Source organism: Dermacentor silvarum, chromosome 2, assembly GCF_013339745.2.
Source record: "Dermacentor silvarum isolate Dsil-2018 chromosome 2, BIME_Dsil_1.4, whole genome shotgun sequence".
Lineage (NCBI taxonomy): Eukaryota > Metazoa > Arthropoda > Arachnida > Ixodida > Ixodidae > Dermacentor > Dermacentor silvarum.
Window position 1 is genome coordinate 102,046,929 of NC_051155.1, and position 10,528 is coordinate 102,057,456.

Below are 10,528 nucleotides of genomic sequence, written 5' to 3' on the forward strand. Positions count from 1 at the left end.
GCCATCATTCACATCGGCAGCCAGCCTGTTCCGAGGGAGGAGGTTGCCGCGGTCGTCGAGGTGGTGGTTTCCGGCGGGGAAGATGCTCAAGTTGCGTCCATGTCTGCTGAGGAGGCGGTGGCCTTCAAGGCAGACAACAACAATATAGTTGTCAAGTACTTGGGCCCACAACAACCTAACCCCGTGACAACGTTCGAGCTCGCGTTTTGAAACCATCCGGTAATCTTGGACGAAATCTACAAAAACAAGTTCGCGAAGCCGTCTCCAATACAGAGCCTGGCCTCGTCAATCCTGCTTCAAGTTCAAGACCTCATCGGAATCGCACAGACAGGTACAGGGAAGACTCTGGCATTCCTGCTACCAGCCATGATTCACATCGACAGCCAGCCTATTCCAAGGAAGGAGAGGAAAGGTGCTTCAGGTCCGGTTCTCGCTCCGCCGCGCGGGCTTGCCCGGCAGATTGGGCGGGCAGCAAAAAAATACCATTACCGAGGGATCAAGTGCGTATGCGTCTACGGCGGTGGCAGTCGGCGAGAGCAGAGTCTTCGACATTGTCATGTAATGTTCCGTCCTAGCCTGTTTCCGTTCTCCTTGTTGATAGTGCTTTGTTTCTTTAAATAGATAAATCATCACAGCTACCATGTGCGACTTTCGCACATGGGCAAAGAGAGAAGCAGTAGTAGTCAAATTTTAATTAGCTGCTGTAAATAAGATGCACATGTTTTTTTTTTCTTCCCCAAGCCAAACTAATGCAAATGAGAATGTAGGAATTTTTTTCAGGACCATTCTTAAGCAGGCTTTGCCTCTAAATTTTTTTCCCCTTCATTACCGCACAAAGTTGCCCATGACTATAGAATCCTCAGCTTCAAATCACTATTTCCTCAGTTCTATCCCACATAAGATATTCTCGCATGGAAAGGAAGGTGGGCAAAATGACTACAAGATGTGTCTTCCTTTCAATCCGCACGTGTGTGAATGTTTACTTGATAACAGGCATGTGGTTGGCCTCCTGGTGATTCTTTTGTCTGTATTGCATGCCTGACTTTGCATACCATGAATCCACTTGAACTTACTCAGTTTTCTGTTGTTCTAACGACATCCTATTTTGTGTGCTGTTATGCAATGTTGCACCAGCATAGTTAGCCGACTAATGCATAAACGAACGCATCTGGCCTATTTCCTAGCTCAACACTGCTGTTCAATGGAGAAATGTTTTTGTTAATTATTAAGCTATATATGCCAGAGATACCAGCAATCGTAGAGGCATTGCGCAATCAAGGAGTTCAAGAGGCATACATGAGTATCTTGAGAAATATCTGCAAATATTCCACAGCTACATTGGTTCTCCACAAGAAAAATAGAAGGCAAAATATCAAGAGAGGGGACAGGCGAGGAGGCACAATCTCTCCAATGCTATTCACTGCATGCTCAGAAGTAGTATTCAAGCTCTTAGACTGGGAAGGCCTAGGAGTGAGCATCAACGGCGAATATCTTGTCAAACTTCGGTTTGCAGATTACAGTGACCAATTCAGCAATAATGGGGACGAATTACAACAAATAATTGAGGACCTTAACCAAGAAAGTGTAAGAGTGGGGTGGAAGATTAATATGCAGAAGACAATGTTCAATAGCCTGGCCATGGAACAAGAATTTAGGATCGCCAGTCAGCCTCTAGAGTTTGTAAAGGAGTACGTTTATCTAGGTCAATTACTCACAGGGAACTCTAATCATGAGAAGGAAATTTACGGAAGAATAAGTTGGGTTGGAGTGTATATGGTAGGCATTGCCAAATCCTGACTGGGAGCTTACAACTGTCATTGAAAAAAAAAAAGTACAATCATTGCATTCTACCCATGCTAACATATGGGGCAAAAACTTGGAGGTTAACATAGAAGCTCGAGAACAAGTTAAGGACTGCACAAAAAGCGATGAAACGAAAAATGATTAAGCCTGACGTTAAGAGACGGGGAGAGAGCGGCGTGGATCAGAGAGCAAACGGGGATAGCTGATATTCTAGTTGACATTAAGGGGAATAAATGGAGCTGGGCAGGTCATGAAATGTGTAGGATGGATAACTGGTGGACCATTATAGCGTTACAGAATCGATACTAAGAGAAGGGAAGCGCAGTCGAGGACAACAGAAAACTATGTGGTGTGATGAAGTTAGGAAATTTGCAGGCGCATGTTCGAATCGGCAAGCGCAAGACAGGGGTAATTGGAGATTGCAGGGAGAGGCCTTCGTCCTGCAGTGGACATAAATTTAGGCTGATGATGATGATGATGACAGAAGCACTGCTGTCTTATAACTACGAGGAAAAAGACTAACTTCTATCTCTGAACACACGTCGTTCTCGTAAGGCATAAAAAAGTACAGAGACATTTCGGTAAAGTAAGACATGGAAAAAGAAATTTATATGCTTGCAGATGGTTGCCTGTAAACCTCCCCCACTCAGTGTCTTCTCTTAGTTTATAAATCGTCGCAACCAGCAATTTCTCAGAGCATTATACAGACACAGAAGTCTCTTGTGCCTGTCTCTAACGAAAAGCCTGGCACTGTCCATGGAAGCGTGACAGAAGTGCTACTGTTTGGAGAATGTGCTTAGTAACTCGGCTACAAGCAGCGATTGTCCTGGCCACCTTTTTATAAGGAAACACCTTTACTTACCTACTTTGACCGCTTTGCATGGATGGGCTATCTCAAACAATAAACGGTGGCACTATATCCAGTGACCCAAGTTGTCTACTAGCTTGTGCCCGAGTAGACAACCTGCGGCACAGCATATTGACAGGTATATTGACTCTTTCGCGGCGTCCCCGTGGTAGCTGCCATGTTTGATCATGCGGTGACGCGTCCATTGCCTGCCTCAGCTGCCTCCGCGTTTACTATGGATTTACATGACGCCCAGTGTGGCTCGCGAAACCTCTGTTTCGGAAGATATCGTAAATGCTGACTGGGTGGTCGACACAAAACTTTGGCCACAGCTTCAGAGGACATGTTAAAGCACTTTCAAAGCTCATTAAGCTTTGTCCAAACAGCGCGTGCATCGTATATGGTTGTTCTAAAATCAAGGATAAAAATGTATGCCAAGCTATTCTAGCTTTCCGCTTCGGAATTGAATCAGAATCAGTGTTTTGCTCTTCGGTCTTTATTTGGCAAATACTTAGAAGCAGAAGCTTGTCACGTTTCTGACTCTGAAGTTCGTCCGTTAGGTCACTATCCGATTATTTTCAGCCTAATCGCTCTCGGGTGTGTTCAGTTGCAGTAGATTTGTTCTTGCTGCACACAAGGCTTGGAACGTGGCTGTTCTGTTCTTTGTAATAGCTTGTAGCAAATAGTATCGCTACTAACTCGCTTACTCCTGTGGACTGTCACGAAACATTCAGCGAACATTCATGTACTGTTGGTGTAGTAGCTGTTACACATGCTTTGGTGTATCGATTCAAGTGTGCATAAGTTGGCGTGCAAGTTGTGGTAGATGTGTGTAGATAATGTGCGTGAAACTTACTGTGCCGGAAAGCGGTGCTATTCCTTTTATCGGTCTTTAGCGAGCGGTACTCATTCTTGCCGACATTCCGGGGTGGAGGTTAGCGATACAACGCTGATGTGAATTTTTGTGAAATCTTTTTTTTTTTTTATCCACCAGGAAACTCGTTTATTGTGAAGGGCCAGAAACGGAGGCTGCTCGTATGTAGCAACAGTCCGTGAACTAGGACATATATTCATTACATTCCTTAATATGCTTCTTCCTCTTCTTCACTACACAGTCACTATTTTTGCAGCCAACTACTGCAAACGTCTCCAATCCACCGCTCCACATTTTACTGCATGAATGGAGCACAGTGCGTGAGCGAAACCCAGTTGCATTTTCGACAGCTGATTGCACGGAAACAAGGCAGAAGCGGTAATGGTTTCGTATTCGTGCGCTTTCGCTGAGGCAATGTATGGCGTGCCACCGAAAGCACCATCTCGTTTCTTGAAAACAAACTGCTCCGCAAAAAGGGTCAATAGACATTCTTGGCCAAATCTCCGTAACGGATGTGCCAAGGTGACCAATATTAAATATATTAAAGCTATAGTGCCCCATCCGTAGCAGATACCTCCGCGTCCAGCATGCCTGCTTCATTTTTGATTCTCAATGAAGTATGCATTGAACTTTTTTCCCGAGTCTACCAAAGCACAAAACAGACGCCAACTAGAACAAACTAGAATGCCTGAACATGGCATGAATTTAATAGCCTTTGATCCTTGATTTTATCTGGGCTCAAGCATGCTCACACATGCCATTGTGACAGTGATCAATATACAAAAAGCCGACCTCACCTAACAAACTTTCTAGTGCAACTGTTGATTGCTTTTTCCCAGAGGGTCATAGCTGTAGTGGCAACAAAAATGTGTAATAATTAATAAATAAATAATCATTTCACCTTTTTCGATAATTTTTTATGCAGATCCTGTATATGTGGCTACCTTCAACATCGGCATGTTTAAAGCACGTCGACGCTTCTGAGTCGTGGCAACTAGGGCCATTGGAGACTTCCCACCAAAAAAAATGTAAGCATGCACACACAGAAGCGGCAGAACTTGGCAATTAGCAACAGCGCATGCACAGGAAAGGTACAACACGTGCATTTGGATGAAGGAAACAGGTGTAACAGGCAATAATTGCCTAAGGCAATAACAAAATTCCTTTAGTCACATTCTTCGAGTATGCCAATGACAGCAATAGCTACTAGCTCTTTTGCAAAAACAGAACTACATTTTCTCAATTCAGCAAATATTGTAGTGGTACTGAAAGTGACAATACAAACGAGCCTGTCAATGAATGCATTCTGCAAAACTGAAGGTGTATTTTTCCATTTATAGTTTTGCAGAATGCATTCATTGACATGGCTAGTTGGTGCCAATTCATAATAAAGCTTACGGCAAACACAACACAAGGAGGTGTCAGGACAAGATTTCTTGTCCCACCTTCTTATTTAGTGTTTGCGGTAAGCCTTATTGTCAACCTAGTTTTGTCGCACTAGCCTGTAACATTTCGCCGCCAGATGGATTGCATGCAATGGATGCCTGCGTACTTCTGGCTCACAGCACCTTGGCATAAATTTGGCAAGCATGCCTCGCAAGGTGCCTCAATATTTAGCCAATATTGCATTCTGAACAGTCGTTACCTTTGTTTAATGCTGCTTTCTTTCTTTTTTTCTTTTATCTTCCATGCATCCAGAAGCTGAATGCACTTGGAAAGCACATGTCCAGAGGTGGAGGGAAAAGTTGTTCGTTGCCATCACCCAAACTGCCACCGCCTCCTCCCCGCCGGAAACCACCACCTCGAAGACCATGGCAACATCCTCCCTCGGAACAGGCTGGCTGCCGATGGGAATCATGGCTGGCAGCAGCAATGCCAGAGTCTAAAATTTTTAATTATCGTAAAAATTTTTAATTATCGGTGCGAGAGAGGCCCAGCGCTTCTTCGCATCTTCGTCGCTCTTGGCAAGCAGCTTGTCCCAGTTGAGCAAAGGCGGCGGTTCTTCGCTTTTGCTGGAGCATGCTGGTTCTTCCGGCGGATGGACGATCGCGTCGATGAGCTCGCGGGCCTTGCGACACGCCTCTTCGGGGTCCGAGAGCTTGATCTTGGTCTCGAAGTAATTATCTGCGTCGTCTTTCTTGACCCAGATGTACGCACCACTGGAATCCTGAAGCTCGTGGATCCTGGAACCTCCTTTGCCAATGATCCTGGCGACATCTTTGACTGGCACCACGATCACTTCAGCATCTGGGCGCGATGCATTGGGTCGTTGATAGTTACCCAGGCCATGGCCCCGACCAGACGTGCCGCGGGTGCCTCCTTTGCCGTAACACCCGAGTTTTGAAGTCGGCTGCGAAGGCAGAGGAGCGTATTCATCCTCGATCCACTCTTTATCTCTGTTCTTCGAAGCAGCATCCACAAGAGTGGAGACAGCGTTCCCTGGCCGATGGACGGTTGTGGTGTGAAGCTCGTCAGATGTGGGCCTTGTGGCGGATGGACTACAACCAACACAAGTGCCTAAAGACTTCATAGTCGAGAAACGTCATTCACAAAACCTGGGCACTTGTAGATATGCATGCTTCCACCAACACCTCTTTAACAAAAATATATCACAACATGTATGAAATAAATGAGTTCAATTGCATGCCATAGGTGGCGCTACAACTTTTTTTGTATTTCTTGGCTTGCATGTGTGGCACTTTGTTTTGCAACGCGTTTGATAGGTGAACTTGCCATTTCGCGGCTCGCATGCTAGTCTGCAACACTGAGCGCGTCTCGAAGTGAAAAGAAATCATGATTCGACCCGAGGTTTATTTCAGATTTTGTTTCGGCTGCCACAACCTCCTCCCCGAGAGCGAGTATTGCCGCGAAAGTCAATGTCTGTGGTGACTTGAGTGTCGGCTACCGAGCAACCATTTCTCACGATCGGTCGTGAGCCTTTTCGCGTTTCCTCTGCAGTACTTACAGATAGGTGCTGAACTTGTGCAGACAGTTTCCTTTAAAGGGGTTGAGACACCAAATTTTGAGGGTATAAAAGGCCTGCTGTGGGCTTCCTCTGTATGAAAGGACACTCAACATGAAGCGTTGGGCACAGCAAACGTTTAAAATCTATTTTAATTCGCTTCCAAAGAGTGCCTAAATGCTCGTTCTTGCGATCGAGACCCATCGCTAGTGCGATTAACATCGACGTCACTGTGTTGGAAGCGTAACGCGTTTTAGTGACGTCATACCACATTAGAGTGACGTACAATGAGCGGTGGCCCACAGCACGGGGCAAGCCTCGAGTCTAGAATGCAGTATAAGCTGCATCGGACGCAGAGTCGGAATTGGAGCTGCCGCAGCTAGCGATGGCAACTGTCGGCATGGGTTTGTTTGCCTGCGCTGGTACAAAACGTGTGTGCGAGAGCAGACGATGCAGCAGTACGTGCTTCACAGCCTTGTGGGCCCACATGACCAAGCTTCCTAACTAGTGACGTCACTGTCCAACTCGGCACCGAGAAACCGAAAATGGTGCACATAAATAATGCGATATTGAATTATTTACCGAGAATATATGAACCTTCCAGTGTGTATCATGCTTTCTGGAGCAATAAGAAATGTTTGAAACAAACAACGCGCAAGCCACAAATTTGATGTCTCAACCCCTTAAAGTATACGTGTGCAATTTTGATGTTAAAACAAATATCTCGTCGAAATGTGGCATGACCTCGCAAGCATGGAATGGATACGCTTGCTTGCGTGCTTCGTAACCTTCGAGAAACTTTCGCCTGCCGTGTGCCCTTCGGCGTTCTTTCGCCTTTGACCGTGCATGAACTTGCACTTGAATGTATCCCAGTTAACAGCTTTTATAGTGTTCGATCTTCACATACATCACACAGCCAAGTAGTAGTGTTGTCACAGGAGTTTACGTTTGGTGCGCAAGTGCAATTGTTTTGCTTGCTTTCTCGTCTCATAGGACAACGCCTGTACCTGAATAAGTGCATCCTCTTCGCAATTTGAATAGCTGTTGTTCTGGCGCATTTGTGGTCAATTTTCCGTGTTTGGCACAGTTTCGTTCAGGAATTTGCGTTTGTATCAAATTGGCGCAGGAGTCTCACCCCTGTATGCGGTACATGGCGGTGCTGCGAGAGCATCCGAATTATCGGGCAAGTCCGAAAAATTGGGTGTCTGGAAAATCTGTCGTTGACTGTACTTGTGGAACAATATATTAGGTAAAATATCTCGAGATGTACTCACTAACAGCTGTCTTAAACAATGATACATTTTCAGTGCTGGTGATGGACGAGGGAAGGTGGTGCTATTCTGTGCTGGTGTTAGGATTGAGTGAAGTAAATTGTTTTTCGGAAGGGAATAGAAACTGCATGGTCAAGATATGATGGCACATAGTCAGCTCTGAAATTAATTCCTTTTTAAGGGCTGGAGATTTCAAAAAAGATATTTTGGAATATACAGTTGCATAAAAGGTTCTTCAAAGCAGTACATTAAACACACGATGGTCTGTCTGCAAAAAAACAAGACTGGCTGTGCAGAAGAAGTTGGAGTAGGTAAAGAAAGCTAACCTGTTCCGAGAAGATTCAGAGACATCGGCTAATGTAATTTGTCCAGGATACCACACTGATGACACAAACTCGAGTTTGGTCTTAATAGTGTATGTACATTAATAATTTTAAATGCTGTAGAGCCTGGAGAGTTCCTGCGCATATGTAGCCAAGGGCTGAGTTTGCATCATAAGTAATGTGATCACTGCGTTTATACCAAGAAAGACTACTGCTTATGTAAATTCCGATGTATTCGTACAGTTTTGGTAATATTGCAGCTGAATGATGTAGGTAGGTTGGAGAGGCACAAGACTGACATAACTTTACATTTACTCGGATTAAGAATTAACTGTTAGTCATTGTGAGCACCACTTAGAGATGTTACGTAGGTCTGATTGCTGAACAGAAATATTGTGCTGGTTATGGATATCTCTACCTAGATGTGATGGAAGGACATGTGGGCCACCCCAGGAGCTACGCCAGCAGTAGTGCACCTACTGGCAGAGACACCTTTGTTGGACAGACACTATGGATAGGGCCAGACTAAATGAATATCCTGACTGCAAGCAGCAGTGTAGTCAGCACTGTCACCAGGTCAAGATCAGCAACATTGGTCGAGCTGGTGTCTACATACCCACAGGCGTTGCTTTACCAGCTGTGACGCCGTGGCAGAGAAAGCAATGGCAAACTACTCCCTTATCCACTGCCCAAAAAACGCCACTGAGCTGGAACATAGTAAAGGAAGCTATGTTGCTGGAGGACGAGGTCTCCAGGTCTGAAGACAACTCATCTGCTACTGGGGAAGTGCTCGGAGCTGTATAGAGTCTGACCATGCGTTAGGACATTTCTGGGGGGAACTCCGGGCACTGAGCTTGCCAGTTCCAAATAAAGACCCGGCAAATCAAGATCCTTAAAATAGGTATTTGGAATGTTACAAGCATGCATCAAGGAAAGTTATATTTAAGGAAGAGATGGTAAGAGCAAACATTTCTGTTCTAGGGACTACTGAGCTGAAATGAACAGGCACGGGGAGCATTAGGAACTTCGCGATTTCCTACTCGGGCAGTGAAACAATGAAAAGGAATGGTGCAGTATTTATAGTAACCAAGACAGTAAAAAATTCAATACTAGGCTATCGCACACTCAGTAATAGCACAACCCGATTTGAACATATATGCACCACCTTCCCGGCCTTCCCTTCTGCTGGCATTTACACGCATGCAATGGACTGGGTGAAAAGGTATAATCAAATGCAGGGTGTTTCAGCTAAACTCTTGCCAAGCTTTAAACATCCAAGTGGGCTTCACGAGAATGAAATTTAGTATTGTTCACTGTCTTCTTGGGCAACTCGGTATTCATTTAACCTATGCTTAGGTAATCAATTGACAATACTTTATTAACACTTTCAGTGTTGAGTTTTTGGGAAGTGATGCACCCCCAGCAGTATTTTACCTCAGATATTATAAAACAAACACAATAGTTTAATTTTGGTAGTGCAGAAATGAAAAATTAACACAGTGTGGGCTCAGGGCAGTGGCTTCAGAGCCAGTGGCCAGCTGAGGCTCTCAGAGACGACACAGGGTGAAAGAGCCATCCAAAAGACAACCTTTACTGCCCGAAGCCCAGGCCAACTGAGCAGCTTCCTGGTTGCCGCCCCTTGCGCTCCGGCCCTAGGCTGGCTGCGCGTGGCATGGGCGCATGACCAAGGCCCAGATGGTGATGATGTTGGTGCAGCCATGCAGCCGGTGTCCCCATAACGGATAATGGCAAATGTTCTCCTGGTGTGGTTCTCACAGCTGTCAAAAGGAACATGGCGGGAAAGAAACACAGAAATGTACCAATACGTCAGTGATGCTATGTTAACTGTTAAAGTATTGCCTTAAACAGAAAATTTGCTACCAAGAAGTTGGAAAGCCTTTTAACAAATATCTAAATAATTGCTTTCCTTGGTTTGCTGTTGTTTCAATTTTTCTGGCACATGACTAGGCAAGCGCGCAGCGAAATTGGTGCCCTCAAGTATGGTACGAACAAATAATCGATGCTGTACGCAGGACCGAAGGCATAAACTGGCCTCATGCAATGGAGATGGATCAATACGATGGTCTTAGCATCCACGTTTGTGGAGATACCTTTTCTGTTCAAATAAATAAAGCAATGGGATATGCGATAAGTAACGCATGGCAATTCTTGAAGCTCTGTTAGCGTTTTGCTGTTGCAGACAATGTAAAGGGCTAGGAGGTTTTGACTGTGGGTAGTGAAGTATTGGAGACAACAGGTGTGTCCATTGCCTGTAACTTTCAGGCTTGCAGCTATTCCTGGCCTTCGGTCTGCATGCAGCATTGATCATTTGTTGGTAGCCTGTTTGAGGGCATAAATGATCGCTGTGTGCAAGTGTATAGTCATGTGGCAGTTCTTCAAATCTCGCATACTTTCTTTGCAGTCCATAAAAAAAATATAAGAGGGTGC

The 10,528-nt window shown here is 45.1% G+C and overlaps 1 long non-coding RNA gene across 2 annotated transcripts; it reads left to right on the forward strand.

Moving 5' to 3' along the window:
• Positions 1-224: 224 nt before the first annotated feature.
• LOC125943113 (uncharacterized) lies at positions 225-6,175 on the forward strand. Of its 2 annotated transcripts, none has more exons than XR_007465567.1 (3): positions 225-331; positions 4,450-4,552; positions 5,223-6,175. It is a non-coding gene; the product is annotated as an uncharacterized LOC125943113 (long non-coding RNA). The 2 variants fall into 2 exon arrangements; XR_007465566.1 differs by lacking the exon at positions 225-331 and adding an exon at positions 421-558.
• Positions 6,176-10,528: the final 4,353 nt, after the last annotated feature.